General features: G+C 43.6%; 1 non-coding gene across 1 annotated transcript; it reads right to left on the minus strand.

Moving 5' to 3' along the window:
• Positions 1 to 23792: 23792 nt before the first annotated feature.
• On the minus strand, positions 23793 to 23865 carry TRNAV-CAC (transfer RNA valine (anticodon CAC)). Its single transcript has one exon. It is a non-coding gene; the product is annotated as a tRNA-Val (tRNA).
• Positions 23866 to 27679: the final 3814 nt, after the last annotated feature.

Consider the following 27679-nt stretch of genomic DNA (forward strand, 5'->3'; position numbering starts at 1 on the left):
GTCGTCTCATTATTGGGGGAGGATTTATTGTATGCTGCTCCAGTTTGACTGCTAGTAGTGTAAACCTATTCGTATGGTTCCTATTCAACTGTCTACAGCATTCAGAGGCTTGAGAGGATTCATATGCTTCTCAGATTCGGTGGTTGTGGTGTCTGCTGCACTTGAAGTCCTCAGGAAGCGCTAGGAGCATCCTTTAACGGAGGTACCCAATCGGGGTGCCAGGCGATCCGTTACACTCTATCGGTGACATTGGCATGGACTGAAGGATATTAGATCCTCAAGCACTATTTTGCATAGAACCCTTTACTGCCTTCCGCAATATATCTAAAGCCTATTGATTAGAATGTAGAGTCAGTAATAAAACTTTCTCCTCCTGTCCTAGATAGATGTCTTGAGATCAATTTTATAGATCTGCTTTCTGGATTTCTTCTGTTTATCTTTACTAATAGACCAGAAAGATCTTCAAGCCTCTATATAAGCCATCAGCAGATGGATAGTCTTGGCTGTTTTTTAGGCTACTAAGCCCTAGGGATTACAGTACTTAAAGGTCTGTTTGCTCTAGAGCCATTTCTCACTCTTGAGCATCGGTGGCCAAGCTTCCCTGGAACTTGTAGGTAAATGGCTGCTTGGTCCTCAATCAATCATTTCTTTTTGGTACATTTGAGTTGGTCAATTTGATAATGTGCCATTAGTGGCCAATCAGTTTTTTATTTCCAATGTCCTTATGAGGTGTGTGTGTTGTCAATTTTCATTCAAATTCTGGAAGTCTTGTGTACTTCTTTCCCTCCCTTGGTTATTGCTGCCATGGATATGGCCAGGAAAAAGGAAAATGTATTCCTACTTACCGTAATTTTCTTTTCCTGGTCATAGGCCATGGCAGCACAAACATCCTACCCTGGGATATTGCTGTAAACAAGACTGAGGATGGGAGGGGTAGGAGGGGTTACGTATACCTTCTGTTTTAATTAGGTTCCTGTCTGGTTAGGGATAGGGAGGAGCTACCCATTGTTGTGCTCCCATGGCCTATGACCAGGAAAAGAAAATTATGGTAAGTAGGAATACATTTTCCTTTATTTGCATTATATATTTTACTAAAAAAGAAAAAACATAAAATATGATGAAATTTTTAAAAAACACTCTTTTTCTAACTTTGACCACCAAAATCTGTTATGCATCTACAATCGCCAAAAAACACCCGTGCTAAATAGTTTCTACATTTTGTCCTGAGTTTAGAAATACCCAATGTTAACATGTTATTAGCTTTTTTTTTTGCGAGTTATAGGGCTATAAGTACAAGTAGCACTTTGCTATTTCCCAATAATAATTTTTCAAAATGAACGCAGGTTACATTGTAACACTGATATCTGTCAGGAATCCCTGAATAACCCTTCACATGTATATATTTTTTTTTTAAAGAAGACAACCTAAGGTATTAAACTTGGGGTATTTTGACTCTTTACATGCAACCATTTTACCACCAATCTATGCCAAAAAAAACAACCAAATTGGTGATTTTTTTGATACATAGCAATTTAGGAATACATGTACTGAGAAATTTTACTGCCAAAGAACACCCCAATATGTGTTCAGCAACATCTCCTGAGTACAGTGATACCACCCATGTATAGGTGTGTCGGGTTCTCTGGGGGCAAAAAGACTTTATTTGGAGGGTGTGCATTCCAGTTTTCCAACTTGGAATTTTCTCAGCTGGTCATCATGCACACATGTCCTATTTGGGACATTTTTGAAGCCGGCCAATGTAATTTACCCCTATCAAACCATATATTTTTGAAACATTGACTCCCTAGGGTATTTTAAATGGTGGTATTTTAACACTTTCCATGCACTAATTCTACCACCAGTCTTTGTCAGTCTTTTGGGTAGTCATTTTTGGTGTTGTTTTTCACACACATTCTACTTTAGGCATGGATTCTCAGCGTCTGTTAGGTGCTACTGCTAAAGAACACCCCAATATGTGTTCAGCAACATCTCCTGAGTACAGTGATACCACCTATGCATAGGTTTGTTTGGTTGTTTGGGGGCTGCAAAGCCAAACTTCTGACGTGTTTTTCAAATCTGACATATCTTCTTTGCCTGTCTTCTTTTTGGGGCCCTTTTTAGTAATCCCAACTTATTTTCTTGCCATAAGCATGCATATATTTGAAAAGTTGACACCCCAAGGTATTGTACATGGATTGTTTTGATGCAATCATTTTAGTCAAAAAATTTGAGAAAATGTGTGGTGGTATTTTTTTATTTAAATTTTGACACACATTTGTGTGTGATTTAGGGGAGCCTATTGTTTGTTATTGCAAGAAAACACTCCAGGTTGTTTTCTGCAAAGCCTCCTGAGTACACTCATGCCCCCATGCATAGGTTTGCCTGGATTTTGGGAAAGTTCAGTTACAATTGTATGACTTGTAATTGAGTTGAGTATTTCTTCTAATAGGTCTAACTTTAGTTTGGGGCTTATCATGTACCCCAGTTTTATTTATTGCCATGAAAGTGTATATATTTGAAACGTAGACACCCTGAGGTATTGTATATGGAGTGCTTTGATGTAACAGTTTTAGCCTAAAAAATTGGAGAAAGTATGTGGTGGACATTTTTCATTTTTAAACACACATTTATTGTTGACTATGATTTAGGAGAGCCTGTTGTTGGTTATTGCAAGAAAACTCCAAGTTGTTTTCTGAGAGGCCTCCTGAGTGCACCCATGGCCCCCCCATACATAGGGTAAACTTAAAAAAAACAAAAAAAAAACAACTAAACGGCAAATGTAAAAATAAAATTACAAAAAAATGGACCAGTGTGTGGTAACACCTGATACAAATAAAAAAAACAAGTCTTGCGCTCAAACTCCCATTACTCCTGGGCGGCATCAACGACTATCGTACACATCAGCACAAATAGTCCTAACTCTAACATTCACCTTGCTTCCTTGAGCTTCTGGCAAAGATATCTCTAATGAGACAGAAAGGGGTATTATTTTTTATATACATCCCTACATGCTTATTAACCCTTAATATGGAACACATGGGATGGGCAGCAGCATCGTAACATAGCTGTGTGATACAAAAGTGAATACAAATACAAAATTTAAAAAAAGTCCTGCGCTCAAACTCCCATTACTCCTGGGCGGCAGCAACTACCATAGTGCACATCAGCCCAAATACATACAGTAAAAACCAAATCATCTGATACGTCCTCGGTCCTTAAGGACCGTTTTTTGTCGGACGTACCTGATACGTCTGAGTTCGCGAATGGGTTAATTATAATTTTTTAAAAAATATGGAGGATTATTTTTTTTTCTCCACAATTTAGGCAATAACGTGTGTAATATGTCCCGCTTAGGAAAAGTCATTCAAAATAAATTCATTTGTGTCTTGATTTATAGAGTACAAAATATGTATAGGATTTCAATGTGAAACTATTTTAAAAGTTGGTATGTTTGGTAAGTTTAGTAGCCATCACAAAAAACAAAATTGCCACACAAAAGTATATATTTATATAAAGTAGACATCACAGGTTATTTTGACACTTTTTACGTAGCCATTTCATGGTCAATCATTGCCAATCTTTGCTAACTATTGGAGTAAAATGTTTTGTTTTTTCTCTATTTTGGTATATACACATATAACAAGGTTTTTGTAATGTGTACTTTGTAAAGCTGGTGTGCGGTATTCCTGCACAGAACCCCATTTTGTGTTCAGCTGCATCTGCTGAGTATAACGATACCCCCATTATATGCCTTTGGCAATATACTGTGACGTTGCAATGCCTTATAAGAGACAAGGCTATTTCAGTTTCTATAGTTAGAATTTTTATAGATGGATATGATGGGCCTTTGTCTCATTTTGTGGCATTATAGCAGTTTGACTGTTCAAATAACCCCAAAGTGCTTCCATTTGAGAAAGCAGACACTCCAGGGTATCTTACATGGTGTATATTGTGCCTCACCTTGTCACCATTTTTTCACCAATTTATGTCGATTTGTGGTTGTAACGAAGTGCCCTTTGCCACTTGTGCCTGGAGAGGATTAATGGCTAGCCTTTTACCTTGTGACTATGGCCGCTGTGAGTTATTGCCATTTAAAAGCCTTTATTTATGGCTATTGTACTTTGGAGACTGTTTCTGGCCCTTTAAATTGTATTGCTACAATTCTGCACTTGTGAAGTGGCACTTCAGATACAGCCAAAGTAGTCGAAATGACCGCCATTCGACAAACCAACACGTGGCGGCGGCCATTTTTATTGATTCGAACGCGTTCAGCGGTTTTTGGTCGTCTAATTCATGGAACTGAAATCGGATACGCGACGGCACGAACACCGCTGAACTTCTACCTTCTATGTGACTTCGACAGTAGTCAAACGGCGTTGACTATACAAATGCCACATTAAGATGACTTATTTGCACGAACAGACGCCGTTTTGGTCATGAAAATGTGCGTGCGGTCAAATGAGACTTCCAGCTAACTCCCTAACGGCTGAAGGGATTCACATGAATTTTGGATATGTTGTTCCCATAATTATGCGGTTTCTGAAAATGTAAGTTTATGCAAATGTGATGTATAATTTTGGAGTTCTAGAAATTGTGTAAAAACTGTATATTTTCTGCCTGTGATAATTAAGTTAACCCATTAGTTTTAGTAATTCTATCACAGGCAGAGGGGAGAGTTTGTGTGCCTTGGCTGGGAGTGTCTCGTGGGTGGTAACCTTGTGGAAAAAGGTGTGTATATAAGAAGCAATAAAGCCTCAGTTCATTCTGTTCCTGTTTCACCCTCAACACGTAGTCATCTCGTGATTGGAGGGGAACTGCTATAATCACACTGGGGATTGCTATACTTTGTATACTCCCTTGCGCTCTAATCACTTAGCTCTTTTAAGAGCTGTTCCTGATACGCTCTCCTGGAGGAGATGTCTTTTCCCCACGGACCTGGACTTAATATGTGCCACTGTCATAAATCCCCTAAATTAAGCTTAGTTACATCTGAGTAAAACAATATGTTTACTTTTGTGAAGTTAGTGCTGTAAAAGAGATGTGAGAAGTTCAGGTTTTTAAGTGTGAATTTTTAAAGATGGTGTTGATGGGTCAGTGTTTCATTTTGGAGCACTTTAACGGGTTACATATTCCAACTACACACAAAAGGCATACCATTTCTTAAATAAGACATTCCAAGGGTATTTTAAAAGGCATATTTTGAACCTTTGCATGGGATCAATTTTCTGCTATCTTGTAACCAGTGTAGTGATAACAAGCATTTTTCTGCCTTTGACACAAAGCAAGTTTGCACGGTATATTTTGCAAAACTTATGTGTGCAAAATATTCAATTTTTTTCTTCTTCAAACTTTGTGAATTTTTACACTGTGTCCATGTCCCATTTTTTGAGTAGTTGAGGACTTCCAGTGTCGTCAGAATTCCCATAGGAAAGCATTAAAAATTTTTTTTAAAAAATGCATTCCCATGGGGAGATCCTAATGCGAGCATGGCTGTTGCCACGCATGCGCATTAGGTCTCCCCCGCCAGCGTGGGTGGAGCTGAGCCAGCGCCAAGGGACATCTGCGCTGGACACAGGTATGTGACAGAAAGGTGTTATGAATCCCTTCTGCACCACGGGTGGGGGGGCCTATAGTTTACTTTAAATAAATGTAACCCATGAGGGTTTAAAAAAAAAAAAAAATCAGATCACAGTAAATTACTGTGATCTGTATTTTGATCACTGTAGTCAGTGATATGGTGGCAGGGAAGGGGTTAATTTTTTTTATTTAAAATTGGTAAAGGGGGGGTGGAATTTTAAACAAACTTTATTTTTTCACAGGGTGAAGAGGATCTGCACTGATCTGTCTTCCTGCACTTAACATTGAAAAGCAGGGAAACCGAGTCCATGCAGCACATGTGCTCGCTCATCTGGGTGTCAGAACGATCACAGCTGCAGGGACGGCAGGCGCTCTTGGTCTGCCTTGGATACCGAGACAGACAGGAGCAGCGTTAACCCCCGCGAATGCTGCAATCTGGGGTTAACATTAGTAAATGACAGAAAAACCCAGTTTAGTAGATAATTTATCATGATCTTGATAAAGGCTTTTTGTTCCAACAAACCTGCCTTTCGGCAGCAATCTAGAGTGCCTAGACCAAATTTATTTTATTACCCAGTTTAGTCTGATTTCACTATAATTTCATTCTTTATAGAAAAAGGAAAATTTAAGCAGAACAAATAAAAAAAGTAATCAATGAATATTCAGTATAACATGACTATGCAATACAAATGGTAATATATTTTCCAACGGTTAACACAGCTTAGAATCTACAACATCAGCTGTCAAGAAGATTTATGATGGGCTTCACAGAGACTAAGAAAGTTTCACATAGAGACAGAGCTGCAGCGTAAAGCCATAAAAACTTTAGCTGACAGTTAGAATAACCCTTTCAATGCTGGCTAGACCTCCTTGGTAATTAAGATCTATTCTCATGTAATTTTAAGTAAATAACATTTATACCAGCTCATTAGTCACTTCCTGGAACCATCCAATAAGAGAAATCTAAAAAATTCTACAAGCTGAATTTTAACTTGCCTAAACAGATATTTTATCTTATTTTAGAGCAAATCAATACACCTGGATAAATATCACGATATGCTAACATGTGATATGTCACATGAATACATCATTATTCATTCTATCTGCAGAATAGAAAGTTTAATAATATATACTTTTTAGTTAACTAAGATTTCTAAATATCGAAATCTGATCGTCATTTATCCAGTCATATATCATGCTATTAGAAGAATTTTAATTAATTATGATTAATTAAATGAAGCCAGTATAATTACCAGTTAAGTAGATATTTTCATCAGATTAGTAGGTAGTCTCAGGAACTGAATGTCATGGGTCTCTTTCTTTGTCTCCTGACTTAGCCTGCTTCCAACTGCTTTCTCTGCATACCCCTGCATATTTTCGCATACTTCTCTCTTCCCTTTGTCTTAACTTTTAAAGGGAAAGATTCTCTGTTCGTCACTAGGTTATAGACCAATAGAAACACTAGAGGTGTGGTTATCTTCCTTTTAACAATTTAAGTATTTGGTCTATAGAGGGCAGTCTAGTCCCACTAAACATACCTAGCCAGGAAAGAGTTAACTTTTCCTGGTGGCTTATTTTGACGTCATTTACCTTATCTTATGGTTGTCTATAATTTAAGTTTTCTGTCAGATCAAACAGTTTCTTTGAATTTTCTTCAGACTATGTGTCTCCAATTCCTGCTGTAATTTCTAAAATTGACAGTTTAAACTTAATTTCAACTTCTAAATTACAATGGGAATCTTGTGAAATTTAGAAAGTAAAATTAATTACTAAGCCTTATCTGGTCATTGATGTCTGGCTTTCTTGTGTGAAGCTAACATTAAGAAGAGTGTTCCGTCTCCCTTCTCTGTTAGACTCATTTTATCACTTGGTTTGTTTATACAAAGCATTCCTTTAGCTCTGGCAAAGTGGTTAGTTTTACAGAAAGGATAGAAATTTCGTGTCTCTTTGTTAACTTGAAAATAACAAAATGGAGTCTGGTCTGTTCAGAGTGACTCAGAATATACACTTTTAATTTCTATCATAGCACAAAATGTCTGCCGTTATAACTACCCTGACAATCTGTCCAGTCAATCATTTCCAAACCTACACACATACAGTAAACAATCCCTCCCCTCTGCCTGTGATATAATTAAGGCAGTTAATGCATTAACTTAATTATCCCCAGGCAGAAAAAAATAAAAAACGCACATTTTTCTAAAGTACCATAAGTGGCCCAAAACACATCACCCGACAGCTCTGATCTGGGTGAGCGACATATCCGAAAATCACTCAGATCAGATCAGGGGTTCAGAAATTTCATAGAAGTCATAATTTTGCCCAGGCGAACCCGGGATTTCATGCCCAGAACAGTTCCATAGAATGGCGGCTAAGTGCCGCTGGAGGACCGACCGGGAACCGCAAGGTTTTCATGCCGAAAATAGCTCCAGGGCATTCGCGGCAAAGTCCCCCTGAAGTCTATTCGCGGTTTAAGTCAATGATGGCCGCCACTGCGTGTTCGAACAAGATGGCCGCCACTGCGTGTTCCAATGTCGAATGGCGGCCACTTTGACTTTTCGGGAGTTCGAAGAACCATTGTCTAAAGTCCCAATGTCCACAAATAGGGTCTCTAAGCCAAAACAAATTAAAAGGGGCCATAGTCACAGAGCAAAAGGTTGGCAAATATTCCTCTCCAAAAACCAGTGGCGAGGTCACTTTCGCCACAACTCTATTCAGCAAGCTGATCGCTCATGTCAGTAAACATGATTTTCTTGCATTTTTAGTAGAAAATCCATCTCTGAAAGTACAGCGAGCATGAGTTTTGCTATTGTCGATCGGTGATTTTTCCACACAACCCTTCTCGCATTGTAGGGAATATGACAAAAAGAACAAGTGCACTTGAAATTTGTAAAGAGACTTCGAAAAGCCGCATTCTAACAAAAAGGAATCCAAAAGGGAACGAATGCAATGTTTCTTCCTGGTTTCAAACCGGGGATTTTTCACATTTTAAACGAACGTGATAACCACTACACTACAGAAAGTACAGCTGTGCGCATACCTGTTGAGACCAGAGTAGCATGCGCCATGTGCAAGCACTGAATGCAAGACAGAAAATGCTGTCCTGCTTTCGGTACTTGCACATGGCGCATGCTGATTTAATGACTGCAATTCAGCTTTTTCTCAGACAACATTAGCTTCAGGTATTTGGAAAGCACTTTATTCAGCTAACAGATCACTTACGTCTTGCCGAGTACACATGATTTTTAGATTCATAGTCAAGCAGGTGCATTTCCAATTCAGAAGACTTCTAACGTCAGCAGATTTAGCAAAAGTTAAATAATGTTTCTGCCAGGTTTCGAACCTGGGACCTTTCACGTGTGAGGCAAACGTGATAACCACGACACTACAGAAACTGCCACGATACCCATTGTATTTAAAAAGTCCCCAGATTCAAATGCCTATTTCCTTCAACATACATAGAAGAAGAAAACAGTCTGTTGATGTGAAATTGTATTCTTGACAAAAGTTTGATCTGTCCAGTCAATCATTTCCAAACCTAAGCACTTACAGTAAACAATACCTCTCCTCTGCCTGTGATATAATTAAGGCAGTTAATGCATTAACTTAATTATCCCCAGGCAGAAAAAAAAAAAAAACGCACATTTTTGTAAAGTACCATAAGTGGCCCAAAACACAACATATCCCCATAAATGTTACATCACCCGACAGCTCTGATCTGGGTGAGCGACATATCCGAAAATCACCCAGATCAGATCAGGGGTTCAGAAATTTCATAGAAGTCATAATTTTGCCCAGGCGAACGCGGGATTTCATGCCCAGAACAGTTCCATAGAATGGCGGCTAAGTGCCGCTGGAGGACCGACCGGGAACCGCAAGGTTTTCATGCCGAAAATAGCTCCAGGGCATTCGCGGCAAAGTCCCCCTGAAGTCTATTCGCGGTTTAAGTCAATGATGGCCGCCACTGCGTGTTCGAACAAGATGGCCGCCACTGCGTGTTCCAATGTCGAATGGCGGCCAATTCGACTGTTCGGGAGTTCGAAGAACCATTGTCTAAAGTCCCAATGGCCACAAATAGGGTCTCTCAGCCAAAACAAATTAAAAGGGGCCATAGTCACAGAGCAAAAGGTTGGCAAATATTCCTCTCCAAAAACCAGTGGCGAGGTCACTTTCGCCACAACTCTATTCAGCAAGCTGATCGCTCATGTCAGTAAACATGATTTTCTTGCATTTTTTGTAGAAAATCCATCTCTGAAAGTACAGCGAGCATGAGTTTTGCTTTTGTCAACGGTGATTTTTGCACAAAACCCTTCTCCCATTGTAGGAAATATGACAAAAAGAACAAGTGCACTTGAAATTTGCAAAGAGACTTTGAAAAGCCGCATTCTAACAAAAAGGAATCCAAAAGGGAACGAAAGCAATGTTTCTGCACGGTTTCGAAACGGGGACCTTTCGCGAGTTAGGCGAACGTGATAACCACTACACAAACTGCAGCGGTGCGCATCCCTGTTGAGACCGGAGTAGCATGCGCCATGTGCAAGCCCTTAATGCAAGACAGAAAATGCTGTCTTGCATTCGGTACTTGTATAGTGGATTCTTTTATGCAAACCAATAAGTTTGAATGACTATCTGTTCCTTTCCAAATTAGAAATAATAAAGTTGCGTGCACGCAGAAGTAAATTCACACTGAGACACGAGGTTCAGGTTAATGAAAGAACTTCAGGAAATTTAATGGCAAGAGCACAGAAAATGGGTGCGCAGACCCTTATAAAGGCATTATTACATCACTTCAGAATTCAAGATAACAACAAGTAAACATTATTAATTGTTTAGGTGTTAAGTGGTTATATAAATGCCCTCCCATCAAGAGGTGTTGACATCCTTGACACGGGAGTGGGCACAAGATGCAGGCGCCATCTTGTTACCATGCGGTGCTCACTCGATGGGAGGGGTGCTTCGGCAGCCATTTTGAGTAGTTGGCACTGTTAGTTTCAAGGTTAGTTCTCAAGGCTTTTAGTAACTTCACATTTTATTAAGACTAACATGTAAGCTAGCTGCTACAATGTTTCACTCAACAGGAACCTAACATTTCTGCTGACGCACAATTTCTACTAACAAAGCATTCTTATAAGACTTGAATTATGAGGCCTAAGACAAATTTATGGGGCCTAATAATTCCACAACAGTCCCCCCTTAAAATGTTAATTACTAAAAGATAAAACTTTATTTGTTAATATCAAAGACTTGTTAGCCCAAAGACACAGAAACCCCGTGGCCGCTAGCTTGGTGTTAGTGCAAAGTGCAAGTCTATCCCTTTTCTGACCCTAACAGGCTGCCGCTCATCCGTAAGTAGATTGCAGCCAGAGAGCTGGCGTAAGTTACTGACAGAAAAGAAAGGGAAGCTGTTGGACCATGATTTGGTCCGTACAGCAGAAGCCTGGTACCGAGTAGCAAAAGCTATTCAGCAAGAGGGATGGATTGAGGAAGAGGTTGTTCACAAAGGTTTAAGATTGTTTGTATACTATAAGAACTATGTTGCCGGGAAGTTCTCCCAGCCAGCGCCCAGTTATGGCGCACACGAGGTGGCCACTCCCAGCATCACGTCAGCAATGACTGATATGCAGCTGACCATGGTTCCCACCCCTGGTCCCCTCCCTGTCACTGCCCCCATTTGCCCAGTCCTGAATACTGATGGATCCTTATTCTCCCCCCCATCAGTCCTGCAGCTCCCATCATCCTCATCCCGTCCTCTACCCCACCCATCTCCCTCCAGTCCATTTCTCCCATCCAATATGCCCTCCTTCCGCCCATCCTCCCTTGCTGCATCACCTGCATGCCCCCCTGCCTGCTCATCTTCCTCATCCCCTCCATCCGCCTCCCCTCCTACTGCTCCCTCACTTTCCCTTCCTGCATTTCCGGATCCTCCTACTCCACCTTCTCCTCAACCTACTCCTCCAGTCCCTCCTACTCCACCCTCTCCCCCTCCTACTCCACCCGCTTCCCATCCCTCCCCTTCCCCGTCCTCATATCCATATCCTCTATATCCTTCCACCCACCCTAATCCCTACCCATCGCCACCGCCCTACGCCTACCCTGCCCTGGCGCCTGTCCAAATGCCATGGCCTCTCACCTATCCTTACCCGCACTCCTGCCCTTTTCAGCCATCTCCCCTGTACCTCCCATAGTCATGCAGCCGACCCCGATCACACCTACCCACACCATGCCCACATCCAACATGGCCACCACTTCCTCACTTAACCCAAACGCCACTTCCTTCCACGCCTCCAATATGACGTCCCCCAGCAATCCGGCACCTCTCATGCCAGTCCTTCCAAATGATCTGATACCACCAGCTCATAATTCACCAGCAGCCCCGGCTGGTGGGGTGCCTATTCTACCTCCGCCTTTGACACCGCAGGTAGCCCTAAACCCTCCGGGAGTCCGTGTGACACGCAAAGATGAGTCCGACACAGTTAGCTCTCATGGTTACCAGATCCCGCCAGACTCCAGGGAGGCATCGCTCCACCCACCCCGTCGTTCTATAAATGACCCTTTTGGTCGCCGGACTCTGGGAGACAAGGCTCCTATAAAGTATGTCACTTTCAACCCAACGGCCAGGCCAGTGCCCTGATGAAATCACTTCCTGACCCTGAAAAGCAGCCCATGCCCTTCTATAGAGCAGTAGTTCAGATTCAGCAAACTTATTCCGCCGCATGGCAAATTTGTTGAGCCTCTGTGCCATCAAGGCTGGAGATGCCTATTGGCCTAACATTGCCCGCCACCTCTGCACTAACTGGCTTGTCAGTGATACTGACTATATGTCTGGAATTGAGTTCTGTGACCAACTGAAGGCCTGGGCTAAAGATAAGCTTGCGGATCTAGCAGCTGGCCTTAATGATGTTGTCCAGGAAAAAGGTGAATCTGTAGAGAGGTTTCATGCTAGGCTTTTCCAAGTGTTCACAGACCTGGGGTTTGACCTCAGCAACAAAATACACGCCCAAATGCTTTCTGGTGCCTTTGTCCTGGGCATCAAAGACTCTATACGCAAGGGTATTATTGCTGCACGCCCTGAGCATAGAGTGGTTCCCCTTGATAAACTGCTTCTAGTTGCCAGAGGACTAGAGTCAGCACAGATCCCACGAAGATCTAATTCCACTCCTATTATGGTGGCACGCCCACCGGTCCCTAAAGGCACCAAGCCTGCAGATGGATTCTGCTTTAACTGTGGAGAAAAGGGCCATTTCAGGAGTGATTGCCCTGCACCCGTTAAATACCAAAAAACATTTGCTGACAGGAAAGTATCCAGGCCTACAGCTACCACAAAGGCCCCAAAACCTCCCTCGCCTGATTCAGCCCAAGAAGACTAGGACATTGGCAAGCCTGTATCATTAACCCCTGTTATGGCAGTGTCTACAGGGGAACAAGGGGGGCCACTAGCCACTGTTACTTTACCCATTGAAGGTCACCCCACCACATTCCTTGTTGATACAGGTGCAGCCCGAAGCGTTCTACGAGAACAAGACCTGCCTGATTCTTCATTCCTGTCCAATATTGATGTCTCCTGTGTAGGAGTGGATGGCCTTCCAAGGCAGAGTCCCCTGACCACTCCTTTGCAGGTTGGCAACTTCCCCAGTCTGCTTGCCCGTTTTGTGGTGTCGTCCACATGCCCCATTAACCTGTTAGGTGCTGATGTTCTCTCCCGCCTGCAGGCATCTATCACCTTCACACCAGACGGCCAAGTGGAATTATCCTCTGCTCTGTCTGATTCAGACACCTCAGCACTGTGCTCCTTACCTTTGATGCTTCAACCCCATGGTGATGCAAAGGCTCTGGGGGACAATTTCCCAGAATCTCTAATGAACAGTGTCCCTAAGACACTATGGTCTTCAGGCCCAGAGGATATAGGCCATCTTAAAGTCCCACCTGTGATAGTCAAGCTCATTCCAGGAGCCAAACTGCTGAGGAAGTCTCAATATCCAATGAAACCTGCCCAAGCTGCAGCCATCACTAAACAAGTCCAGGCACTACTAGAGAAAGGAGCTCTTGTCAAGTGTGAATCACCGGGTAACACTCCATTATTTCCTGTCAAGAAGAAGACACCCAAGGGTGAACCAGAGAAATATCGAATGGTCCAGGATCTCAGAGCAGTAAATGAGGCCACAGTTCTGGACACCCTGTCAGGATCGGGACAGGGATCCAACACGCAGAGTACAAACAGGAGCTAGGTACGTATACCGGACCTTAGAATGGCCGGACTAACGTAAGGAGTAAGCAAAGAATGGTCTAGAGACAAGCCGAGGTCGAGGGAACGAGAGGGCAGGTAAGCGAGAGACAAGCCGAGTCAAAAAGGATAATAGAGGTAAGCAGGGTAGAACAAAACAAGCCGGGTCAGAACCAAAGAGACAAACAGTAATAAGAGCACTGAGTGACTAGACTAGCTAGAACCACGACAGGGCAATGAACCAATACACAAAACCCTATTTTATACCCTGGTTCTAAATTGATGATCCCGCCCCCGACGAGTCCTGATTCGTTGCTCGGGGCTTGATTGACAGATCGGAACGGATAGTCGTCATGACGTCGGCTACAGAGCGCCGCGTCATAAAAGGAGGCGGATCAATCGCGGCCGGCGTGTAAACGGCAGAGAGGACTGCGAGGAACGAGTGAGTCAACCCCTCTGAGAGGACGAGCGTCTAAGTGTCTCACCTCCTCCGAGGTAGAGACAACAGGTACCCTGACAGTACCCCCCCCTCTCAGAAACGCCCACCGGGCGGAAGGAACCGGGGCGAGACGGAAAACGAGCATGAAAAGCCCTGCGGAGGCGAGGAGCATGCACATCTTCCTGAGCCACCCAAGACCTCTCCTCAGGACCATATCCTTTCCAGTCAACAAGATATTGTACCCTCCCCCGAGAAATTTGAGAATCGAGGATGGAGTTGATCTCATACTCCTCCTGACCCTCAACCTGAACAGAGCGAGGAGAGGACACAGCGGAGGAAAACTTGTCACAAACTAAAGGCTTCAACAAGGAAACATGAAAAGAGTTAGGGATGCGCAAGGCAGGTGGAAGAGCAAGGCGATACGCAACCGGGTTAATTTGAGTCAGAACCTTGTAAGGACCAATGTAACGAGGAGCAAATTTCATAGAAGGAACCTTCAAGCGAATGTTTCTGGTACTCAACCATACCCTATCACCTGGAGCAAAAACCGGAGCTGCCCTTCTACGCTTGTCTGCGTGTTGTTTGAACAACGTGGAATTATGAAGGAGAATTTGTCGAGTCTGATCCCACAACTTCCTCAAATTGGCAACATGAACATCAACCGACGGTACCCCTTGGGAAGGGGAAACCGACGGAAGAATGGAAGGATGAAAGCCATAATTCATGAAAAAGGGGCTAGAGCGAGTAGAATCGCAAACGAGATTGTTGTGTGCAAACTCCGCCCAAGGAATCAGACCGACCCAATCGTCCTGGTGTTCGGAAACAAAACAACGCAAATATTGTTCAATCTTTTGGTTAGTGCGTTCGGCAGCTCCGTTAGACTGGGGATGATAGGCAGAAGAGAAATTCAATTTGATGCCCAATTGAGAACAGAAGGATTTCCAAAAACGGGAAACAAATTGGGAACCTCTATCAGAGACAATTTCGGAGGGTATACCATGTAAACGAAAAATTTCTCTCGCGAATATCTCTGCCAATTCGGGAGAAGACGGAAGTTTAGGTAAGGGCACGAAATGAGCCATCTTAGTAAACCTGTCAATCACCGTGAGAATAACAGTCTGCTTTTTAGAAACAGGCAAATCGACAATGAAATCCATAGCCAAACAGGACCATGGTCTCTCGGGAATTTCCAAGGGGTGCAAAAGCCCACATGGGAGCGTATGAGGTTGCTTAGTCTTCATACAGACCTCACATGCCCCGACGAAATCCCTAATATCCTTACGTAATGAAGGCCACCAGAAATCTTTGGAAATCAGGGAATACGTTTTGCGTATGCCAGGATGCCCAGCCACCTTACTGTTGTGAAAGCACTGCAGCAGTTCCAGTTGGAGTTCAGGGGGAACGAAGTACCGTGCCCCAGGAACATGTCTGGGAGCCAGATGCTGTACCTTCATGATCTCGGCAAGCAACGGGGAGTGTATCCTGAGACTCGTGTTGGCGATAATATTACACTTGGGGACTACAGAAGACAAAACCGCATCAGATATAGTAGAAGGTTCATGTTGGCGAGACAAAGCATCGGCCTTAGAGTTCTTAGAACCAGGTCTATAAGTGAGCACGTAATTGAAATGAGTGAGGAACAAGGACCAACGAGCTTGCCTGGCGGACAAGCGCTTGGCCTCCCCAATATAGGACAAGTTCTTGTGATCTGTCAAAATAGTAACAGGGTGCAAGGTCCCTTCCAATAAATGTCTCCACTCCTTTAAAGCCATAATAACCGCCAATAGTTCCCTGTCACCAATGTCATATCTGCTTTCAGGCCCAGATAATTTCTTGGAAAAAAAACCACATGGATGTAACGGTTTATCCACACCTAACCTTTGGGACAAGATAGCGCCTATAGCTGTCTCCGAGGCGTCTACCTCGAGTAGAAAAGGCAAAGACGTATCAGGATGAACTAAAATCGGTGCTGATGCAAAAAGTTCCTTGAGTGTTTTGAAAGCAACGAGAGCTTCAGTAGACCAAGTCTTAGTGTCAGCACCCTGTCTAGTCATATTGGTAATAGAAGCAATAATAGAAGAGTACCCTTTAATGAAGCGCCTATAATAATTGGAGAATCCAATAAACCTCTGAATGGCCTTGAGTCCCCTGGGTAATGGCCAATCTAAAATAGACTGGAGTTTAACCGGATCCATCTTAAACCCGTCTCCAGAAATAACGTACCCAAGAAAGTTTATCTGAGATTGGTCAAAACTACATTTCTCCAATTTGCAGTACAATCCATGTTGTAGAAGTTTGCGCAATACCCTTCTGACTTGTCCGTGGTGAGTCTCAATCTCTCTAGAGTGTATTAGTATATCATCCAGATATACAATAACGCAATCATGTTGAAATTCCCTAAGAACCTCATTAATCAGGTCCTGAAATACTGCAGGTGCATTACAGAGCCCAAAGGGCATTACCGTGTACTCATAGTGCCCACAACGGGTATTGAAAGCTGTTTTCCATTCGTCTCCCTGTTGAATTCTCACCAAGTTATACGCCCCTCTGAGATCTAACTTGGTGGAAATCTTGGAGCCTTTTAGACGATCAAAGAGCTCAGTAATCAAAGGAATCGGGTATGCATTTCTAATAGTTATTTTATTCAAGCCCCGATAATCAATGCAAGGCCTTAGAGTACCATCTTTCTTATTCACAAAAAAGAACCCGGCCCTGGCAGGAGAGGAGGATCTCCTAATGAATCCCTTGTTTAGGTTCTCACGAATATACTCCTCTAAGACTAAGTTCTCCTTAGTGGATAAAGGATATACCGTACCCCTCGGAGGCATGGTACCAGGCAGGAGTCTGATCTTGCAGTCAAAGGACCTGTGTGAAGGTAAAGTGTCAGCATTCTTTTTGTCAAAGACTGCCTTTAAATCCAGGTACAGAGGCGGTATTTGTAAGTCCGTAGATTGGGAAGAATTAACCGGTGCGTCAACTACGCAAACTGGTGAGACTTTCTGTAAGCACCTGCTCTGGCAACCCTGGCCCCAAGAGACTATCTCACCCAGTTCCCAATCAATAATAGGGTTATGTTTCTTAAGCCAAGGATACCCCAAGACTATTGGAACTGAAGGAGATGAAATAAGCATAAGGGATATACCTTCCTCGTGTAAAATACCAACAGTTAAGTTAACAGGTATGGTTTCACGAAAAATAACAGGTTCAGATAATGGTCTACCATCTATGGCCTCAACGGCCAAGGGTGTATCCCTTAGCTGGGATGGGATAGAGTGGTTAGTGACAAAGGCTTGGTCAATAAAGCTTTCAGCTGCTCCGGAATCTATCAATGCCATAGTATTTAGTACTCCCTTCTCCCAAGCTAAAGAAACAGGTAACAGAAGCCTATGATCTTTATAATCATGTATAGAGGACAAGATAGAAACACCCAAGGCCTGTCCTCTAGAGAAACTTAGGTGCGAGCGTTTCCCGGACGGTTAGGGCAGTTTAGGCGTAGGTGACCTCTTACTCCACAATACATACACAACCCCTCCCTTCTCCTGTACTGTCTCTCATCTTCTGAGAGACGAGTATTGCCTATCTGCATAGGTTCTGGGAGAGCTAAAGTTGTAGATTCAGGACTCTGAAATGAGGGAGCTAGTCTAAAGGAAGGTCTACGGGTTCTATCTCGAGTGTTCTGCCTCTGTCTTAAACGTTCATCAATTCGAGAAATAAAAGAAATTAAATCTTCCAAATTTTCAGGAAGCTCTCTTGTGGCAACCTCATCTAGAATTTCGTCTGATAGTCCGTTAAGAAATACGTCCATATAAGCCTGTTCATTCCACTTGACTTCTGCTGCCAAGGATCTGAACTCTAACGCATAATCCACAAGGGTTCGGTTATGTTGTCTAAGACGTAACAGTAGTCTAGCTGCATTGGCCTTTCTTCCTGGAGGGTCAAAAGTCCTTCTAAAAGCAGCGACGAAGGCATTATAATTATAGACTAACGGGTTATCATTCTCCCATAGAGGATTAGCCCATCTCAGAGCTTTATCAATGAGTAGTGTGATTATGAATCCAACCTTCGCCCTATCTGTAGGGTAGGAGCGGGGTTGTAATTCGAAATGAATGCCTATCTGGTTTAAAAAACCTCGACAGGTATCCGGAGAACCACCATAACGTACAGGGGGAGTAATACGGGAAGAAGCACCTACTGTGGCTACCTCTAGACCTGAACTTACAGGAGAGATCTGATTGATTACTAGAACGAGATAGTAAAGCTTGCAGCGCTAGAGCCATCTGGTCCATTCTATGATCCATGGCCTCAAATCTAGAGTCAGGAGAACCGACCTGAGCGTTTGTACCTGCAGGATCCATTGGCCCTGTCGTAATGTCAGGATCGGGACAGGGATCCAACACGCAGAGTACAAACAGGAGCTAGGTACGTATACCGGACCTTAGAATGGGCGGACTAACGTAAGGAGTAAGCAAAGAATGGTCTAGAGACAAGCCGAGGTCGAGGGAACGAGAGGGCAGGTAAGCGAGAGACAAGCCGAGTCAAAAAGGATAATAGAGGTAAGCAGGGTAGAACAAAACAAGCCGGGTCAGAACCAAAGAGACAAACAGTAATAAGAGCACTGAGTGACTAGACTAGCTAGAACCACGACAGGGCAATGAACCAATACACAAAACCCTATTTTATACCCTGGTTCTAAATTGATGATCCCGCCCCCGACGAGTCCTGATTCGTTGCTCGGGGCTTGATTGACAGATCGGAACGGATAGTCGTCATGACGTCGGCTACAGAGCGCCGCGTCATAAAAGGAGGCGGATCAATCGCGTCCGGCGTGTAAACGGCCGAGAGGACTGCGAGGAACGAGTGAGTCAACCCCTCTGAGAGGACGAGCGTCTAAGTGTCTCACCTCCTCCGAGGTAGAGACAACAGGTACCCTGACACACCCCAATTGTGCCAAATCCGCACACACTCCTCTCTGGCGTTCCACCCTCCTCTAGATACTTCACGGTAATTGACCTGGCCAACGCATTCTTCAGTGTCCCCCTGGACCCAACCTGCCAGTATCTGTTCGCCTTCACACATGAAAAACAGCAGTATACATGGACTGTTATGCCCCAGGGGGCACAAAATTCTCCAAGCCAGTTTGCAAAAGCAATGTGTTCCATCCTTGACCCATGGCAATCTGACCACCCTGAGGTTGTCCTGCTCCAATATGTGGATGACCTACTCCTTTGTGGAGACGACGTCCCTACAACAGAAAAGTGTTCTCTGGATCTCCTTTGTTATCTTGCAGATGAGGGATGTAAGGCGTCTCTTGTCAAGCTTCAATTTTGCCAACCTACTGTAATTTTTCTAGGCCATTGCCTGTCCCATGGCATCTAGTGATCGTGATCGTGTGAGAGCAGTTTTGGCCATTCCACCTCCACGAACTACAAAATCTCTTCATGCCTTTCTAGGCCTTATTTCATACTGCAGAGCATGGATCCCTGGGGCCTCTCTACTCATGCAGCCCTTGTATGACGCTCTCAAATCTGACCCGTTCTCTTTGTCCCAAGAAGCATATGACAACTTTTATGTTCTCCAACGTGCCATTGCCTCTGCCCCCGCTCTTGGCCTACCAAACTACGACAAACCTTTCAAATTATTTGTGTCTGAAAGAAAAGGCCATGCTACAGGAGTCTTCACTCAAGCACATGGTCCTGGCGGACGCCAGAGGCCTATTGGATTCTTCTCCTGCCAACTGGACATCGTGGCTAGAGGAACTCCCTCCTGCCTTCGCGCTGTTTTTGCTGCTCAGGAACTTATTGAATGTACTGGGGACCTGGTTCTTGGCCACTCTCTTACTGTTTTGGCACCTCATGATATTTCGGCCATAATTAACCAGGTCCAGATCAAACACGTTACTGCTGCCAGACACCTTCGTCTCCAATGTCGTCTACTGCTACCTGACAACGTCACTCTTGAGCGATGCCAGGTTCTAAATCCGTCCACTCTTCTGCCCCTCCCTGAGGGGGGTAGCTATTATGGATTCATCATGGACGAAGGATATGTCCTACTCCTTACACACACCACTGGAAAAATGCACCCCAATTTGCCCTCCTGCGACGGGACAGAATATGCCTTCTGCACCATGTGGTACAAACCAACCATCAACCCCGACCCTCATTACGAAGATGAACTTTATCAATTGGTTGAGGTAATGCTCATCTTACAAGATTTTTACTGCGATACTGAAGGCAACAGTATGGCTTTAGTCCAACTATCACATGGACTTGAACATCTGTACCATCATTGGGACACAGCCATTCCACATGTCCCTGTAACCAAGTGATCTTGGGCCTATGGCAAAACTATGGGCCACCATGAACGATTCACAGCTTCAGGAAATAGGCGTTGTCAAGTATCCATCAACTGAACCTGAACATGTAAAAGCATGGCCACGCTACTTTCTGGAGGAAGAATTTGAAGATCTGGTCATAAAGCACGACTATGATCCAGAAACACCCCATGACTGCTTTGAACAAATGAAAATGGAAACAACACATCTACCAACCGTGCATGAGGATCCACTAATAGATCCCGACATCACCCTGTTTGTGGACGGCTCAAGGTATGCTGATGAAGAAGGAAGATACCATACAGGATATGCCGTCACCACAACAGATGAAATTATTGAATCATCATCATTACCATCAACAAAGTCTGCGCAAGAAGCTGAATTACAAGCCCTAACTTCAGCATGCAAGATCTCTGAAGGAAAGCGCACCAATATCTACACAGATTCAAGATATGCACTGGGCATGGCTCATGACTTCGGACTAATTTGGAAAACAAGAGGATTTCTTACCACTGCCGGTACACCAGTCAAGCACAGTTCTGCAATCAAGGAGCTGATGGATTCCCTCCTACTCCCAGAAGAAGTGGCCATTTTGAAGATAAAGGCACATGGGAAATTGGATTCGGATGAAGCAAGGGGCAACCATCTGGCTGATCAAGCTGCAAAACAAGCTGCAAGAAAACCACAGGAAGTGGACAAAAGAGTGTCCGGACACGAAGAAACTCCCATATTCACCTTGCAGACTCTTCCAATTGATCTAAAAATCCTACGGGAACAACAGGCTGCAGTTACCCCTGAGGAAATACAGAGATGGAAGCAGAAAGGTACAATTCTAAAGGATGGAGTGTACTACAACAACCTCAAGTTCTGCCTCCCTAAGAGTTTGTACCCAGCGGTGGTCCAATGGGCACATGGACCTGCACACTTATCAATGAATTTAATGAATGCTCTTGTACAAAAATACTATGATGCACCAGGAATTACTATACTAACCAACAACTACTGCAAGGCCTGTGTTATTTGTGCTAAGTGCAATCCGGGAAAAACAGCCAAAGTCACTCCAAAGCACCTGGCTAAACCTATGTATCCATTCCAGAGAATCCAGATAGATCATATACAGATGCCAAAGAGTGGTTGCTATGAATATGCACTAGTGATAGTTGACATGTTCTAAGGATGGCCAGAAGCCTACCCAGTAGCCAACATCACCGCTAAGACAACGGCAAAGCGTCTACTTACGGAGATTGTATGTAGATTTGGATTCCCCGAAGTCATTGAAAGCGACCAAGGCCCAGCTTTCACCGCATCAGTAACCAAAGAAATTTGGGCTGCTTTAGGAGTAACCCTTGCCTTCCACACACCTTATCACCCACAAAGTAGTGGCAAGGTGGAACGTATGAATGGCACCTTAAAAGCTAGGATGTAAAAAATGTCACAAGAAACAAAGATGCCCTGGCCAGAAAGCTTGTCAATAGCCTTATTCAGTGTCAGACATACACCCAGAGGAAAGCTCTCATTATCTCCATATGAGATTCTATTCGGGACTGCACCCAGGCTAGGTTGCTACTTTCCCCAACAATTACAACTTCAAACTGATGTTTTGGTAGATTATATAACCGAACTTGCAGGTGCTTTAAACAAAATCCATGCCCAAGTTTTCTCTTCAATTCCAGATCCTGATTCTGACACAGGCAACCACAGTCTGCTCCCCGGTGATTGGGTCCTAGTCAAGAAATTTGTGCGAAAACACACCCTGGAAACAAGATTTGATGGACCATTCCAAGTTCTCCTGATCACCTCCACCTCCGTCAAGCTGGCTGGAAGACCCCACTGAATTCACGCCTCTCATTGCAAGAAAGTTCCTGCCCCAGAGGAAGCAGACTCCGCACAACCATGTACCTCTGGTACATCATCCCCTTGATTAGTCTTTTTGAGGCCCAACAAGTGGCCATTACTAAAGATGATAGCGGGTATACTTTCTGGTATAATTCATCATGCACCCGCGTAGCTACATTTACCTTTGATTATTGTGACATTGTAGATTGTCCATTCCCCAAGTCACAGATCCAAGACATCTATAGAGATATACCACATACAAAAGACCCCTATGTTTGTGTAGTTGACAAACAGTGGGGGCACAGCTGTAGCCATTGGGGGGGGGCTGCAGGATGGAATGCTGGGCCTGCCTGGGGTTATAAACCCAAAAGTGCCTTATCTAAAATAGATGACCATGGTAGATCCCTCCTTCAAAGAATGACTTTGAGAAAGCCTGGAGGAGGTACGCCCATGAAATTAATGTTAAACATTGAACATCCTGGCCCAGAGGATGCTGACCAGTATGTAATGGGAATGTATTGGAAGAAAGGTTCCTATAGCAAACTAGGTCATTTCTATCTTTTTTTTTATTTTTTTATTTATATTTTTAAAGCGGTGCTAATACAGTGCTAATACAGTGCTAATACAGCATGCATTTCTTGAAATATATGTCTAAAGTCCCAATGGCCACAAATAGGGTCTCTCAGCCAAAACAAATTAAAAGAGGCCATAGTATCAGAGCAAAAGGTTGGCAAATATTCCTCTCCAAAAACCAGTGGCGAGGTCACTTTCGCCACAACTCTATTCAGCAAGCTGATCGCTCATGTGAGTAAACATGATTTTCTTGCATTTTTAGTAGAAAATCCATCTCTGAAAGTACAGCGAGCATGAGTTTTGCTTTTGTCGACGGTGATTTTTGCACAAAACCCTTGTCCCATTGTAGGGAATATGACAAAAAGAACAGATGCACTTGAAATTTGCAAAGAGACTTTGAAAAGCCGCATTCTAACAAAAAGGAATCCAAAAGACAACGAATGCAATGTTTCTGCCCGGTTTCAAACCGGGGATCTTTTGCATTTTAGACAAACGTGATAACCACTACACTAAAGAAAGTACAGCTGTGCACATACCTGTTGAGACCGGAGTAGCATGCGCCATGTGCAAGCACTGAATGCAAGACAGAAAATGCTGTCTTGCATTCGGTACTTGCACATGGCGCATGCTGATTTAATGAGTGCAATTCAGCTTTTTCTCAGACAACATTAGCTTCAGGTTTTTGGAAACCACTTAATTCAGCTAACAGATCGCTTACGTCTTGCCGAGTATACGTGATTTTTAGATTCATAGTCAAGCAGGTACATTTCCAATTCAGAAGACTTCTAACGTCAGCAGATTTAGCAAAAATTAAATAATGTTTCTGCCAGGTTTCGAACCTGGGACCTTTCCCGTGTGAGGCGAACGTGATAACCACTACACTACAGAAACTGCCACAATGCCCACTTTGCGCAGGAAAATTGGGGGAAGGTGTTTGCTGCATACCCATCGTATTTAAAAAGTCCCCAGATTCAAATGCCTATTTCCTTCAACATACATAGAGGAAGAAAACAGTCTGTTGATGTGAAATTGTATTCTTGTCAAACGTTTGATCTGTCCAGTCAATCATTTCCAAATCTACACACATACAGTAAACAATCCCTCCCCTCTGCCTGTGATATAATTAAGGCAGTTAATTAGTGATGTACCAAACTGTTCGCCGGCGAACAGTTCCCGGCGAACATCAGGCTGTTTTTGTTTTTTTTCTGTGTAATGTAATTGCAGGTGCCTGCCTGCCAGCTTCTGTGTGAGGCTCACAGTGGATACTGTGCCCACTTGCCCAGTGCCACCACTCATATCTGTTTTTACAATAGCTTAAGCTTTAGATTAAAAAAACATTTTTTTTTTACTGTAATAGAAGAGCAGTTGCCTGCCTGCCAGCTTCTGTGTGAGGCTCACAGTGGATACTGTGCCCACTTGCCCAGTGCCACCACTCATATCTGTTTTTACAATAGCTTAAGCTTTAGATTAAAAAATAATATTTTTTTTTCACTGTAATAGAAGAGCAGTTGCCTGCCTGCCAGCTTCTGTGTGAGGCTCACAGTGGATACTGTGCCCACTTGCCCAGTGCCACCACTCATATCTGTTGTGACAATAGCTTAAGCTTTAGATTTAAAAAATAATATTTTTTTTTCACTGTAATAGAAGAGCAGTTGCCTGCCTGCCAGCTTCTGTGTGAGGCTCACAGTGGATACTGTGCCCACTTGCCCAGTGCCACCACTCATATCTGTTGTGACAATAGCTTAAGCTTTAGATTTAACCTCCCTGGCGGTATGATTATGTCAGGAATTTTGTACCAAAAGCGGTACCATTTTTTTGCATGGAAATTTGGTGTTATGTATTGTAGGCCAGTAATTACTTTCTTAAACCTGACCAAAAGTACTCTCAGATGTGATAAAGTTCGAAACATAAAATCATGAATTATAATCTAATAAATAATATACCGGTTCCCATTTTCTGTTCCTGGAAAACTTGCTATGCAGAGTAGCTGATTGCTGCTCGTTGTAGCGATTTGTCTCCGTGACAATCTTTTCAATGACGTCATCTGTGAGAAATAATTTTAGGTATGCCAAAGGATCATTGTGCTCAACGTCTACCTTCATCCCAGGTGATCCAGTAAACGGAAATCTTGGCGGCGGTACCTCATCCATACCGCAATCAATAAGGCACCAAGTGCGCACATCACTGAGCTCGGGTGCAGAATCATCGCTGTCGCCACTTCTCTGGTCACTGTCAGAGTCGGATGACGACTCTTGCCACGAATCGCTATCGCAGTCGCTCAATTCTGCGAGGGGCTCTGTGTCGCTTCCGCTGTCACTCATCTGATCCAAACCCGCTTTGGAGATGCTAAAGTGACGCTTTGATGCCATGGTAAAAAATTTATTTTATGGGCAGAAATTACAGCAAAAAGGGCAGGCAGGGCAGTGTAGGATGATCAAATTTCAAATCTGAGGTCATACTGTGTCAAATCTGAGGTGATACAATGTAATCTGACAGGATTTCACTGTATCACCTAACTTTATGTGTGTGTGTCACTTTTATGCTTGAAACATTTGAATTACCCGCCCAGTTCCGCCCCCATGAGCCTCTGCGGCTCACAGAGACGGAACCAGGAAGTCAGATGGAGGCATCCGCCGGGGCTCTCACCGGCAATCACAGCGCGGGGACATCGCTGGATCGCAAGGAGAAGGTAAGGAGACTCTGCTGCCAGCTCTGTTATCTACCCCGAGCGTGACTCGGGGTTACCGCTTCTGGCAGCGAAAATTAACCCCGAGTCACGCTCGGGAATACCGCTAGCCTGGTTAAAAAATAATAATTTTTTTTCACTATAATAGAAGAGCAGTTGCCTGCCTGCCAGCTTCTGTGTGAGGCTCACAGTGGATACTGTGCCCACTTGCCCAGTGCCACCACTCATATCTGTTGTGACAATAGCTTAAGCTTTAGATTTAATAAATATTTTTTTTTCACTGTAATAGAAGAGTAGTTGCCTGCCTGCCAGCTTCTGTGTGAGGCTCACAGTGGATACTGTGCCCACTTGCCCAGTGCCACCACTCATATCTGTTTTTACAATAGCTTAAGCTTTAGATTTAAAAAAAATATTTTTTTTTTACTGTAATAGAAGAGCAGTTGCCTGCCTGCCAGCTTCTGTGTGAGGCTCACAGTGGATACTGTGCCCAATTGCCCAGTGCCACCACTCATATCTGTTTTTACAATAGCTTAAGCTTTAGATTTAAAAAAACAACCTTTTTTTTACTGTAATAGAAGAGCAGTTGCCTGCCAGCTTCTGTGTGAGGCTCACAGTGGATACTGTGCCCACTTGCCCAGTGCCACCACTCATATCTGTTTTTACAATAGCTTAAGCTTTAGATTTAAAAAAAAAAAAAAATTTTTTCACTGTAATAGAAGAGCAGTTGCCTGCCTGCCATCTTCTGTGTCAGGCCGGATGCTGTGCCCATTTGCACAGTCAGTGCCACCACTCATATCTTTTGTGACAATAGCTTAAGCTTTAGATTTTAAAAAAAAATATTTTTTTTCACTGTAATAGAAGAGCAGTTAGTTGTCTGCAAGCGTCTGGGTGTCAGGCCTCCTTCACCGTGTGCTCTGCAGACCTGTGCCAGCGTACTTTGACAGTTGCCACTCATATCTGGTGTCTCTGTAGCGTGCTTTTACAAAGAAAAAAGGTTTCCAGTGTAAGCTAATAGCAGCCAGTCAGTGTCCTTCAAGCGGCTCTGTCAGGCCTACAGTGTGTGCTCTCCAGAACTGTTACAGTGCACATTGCCAATCATATCTGGTGTCTCTATAGCGTGCTTTTACAAAGAAAAAAGGTTTCCAGTGTAAGCTAATAGCAGCCGGTCAGTGTCCTTCAAGCGGCTCTGTCAGGCCTACAGTGTGTGCTCTCCAGAACTGTTACAGTGCACATTGCCAATCATATCTGGTGTCTCTATAGCGTGCATTTAAAACCAAATTTTTTTTTCACTGTTATAGATTGAATAGCAGTTACTTGTCGTCAAGCGGGTGTGTCAGGCCTACAGTGTGTGCTCTGCAGAACTGCTACAGTGCACATTGCCAATCATATCTGGTGTCTCTATAGCGTGCTTTTACAAAGAAAAAAGGTTTCCATTGTAAGCTAATAGCAGCCAGTCAGTGTCCTTCAAGCGGCTCTGTCAGTCCTTCCTTCAGCGTGTGCTCTGCAGAACTGTTACAGTGCACATTGCCAATCATATCTGGTGTCTCTTTAGCGTGCTTTTACAAAGAAAAAAGGTTTCCAGTGTAAGCTAATAGCAGCCAGTCAGTGTCCTTCAAGCGGCTCTGTCAGTCCTTCCTTTAGCGTGTGCTCTGCAGAACTGTTACAGTGCACATTGCCAATCATATCTGGTGTCTCTATAGCGTGCTTTTACAAAGAAAAAAGGTTTCCAGTGTAAGCTAATAGCAGCCAGTCAGTGTCCTTCAAGCAGCTCTGTCAGTATAACATTTTCACTGTTATAGATTGAATAGCAGTTACTTGTCGTCAAGCGGGTGTGTCAGGCCTACAGTGTGTGCTCTGCAGAACTGTTACAGTGCACATTGCCAATCATATCTGGTGTCTCTATAGCGTGCATTTAAAACCAAAATGTTTTTTTCACTGTTAAAGATTGAATAGCAGTTACTTGTCTTCAAGCGGTTGTGTCAGGCCTACAGTGTGTGCTCTGCAGAACTGTTACAGTGC

This window comes from Pelobates fuscus, chromosome 2, assembly GCF_036172605.1.
Source record: "Pelobates fuscus isolate aPelFus1 chromosome 2, aPelFus1.pri, whole genome shotgun sequence".
Lineage (NCBI taxonomy): Eukaryota > Metazoa > Chordata > Amphibia > Anura > Pelobatidae > Pelobates > Pelobates fuscus.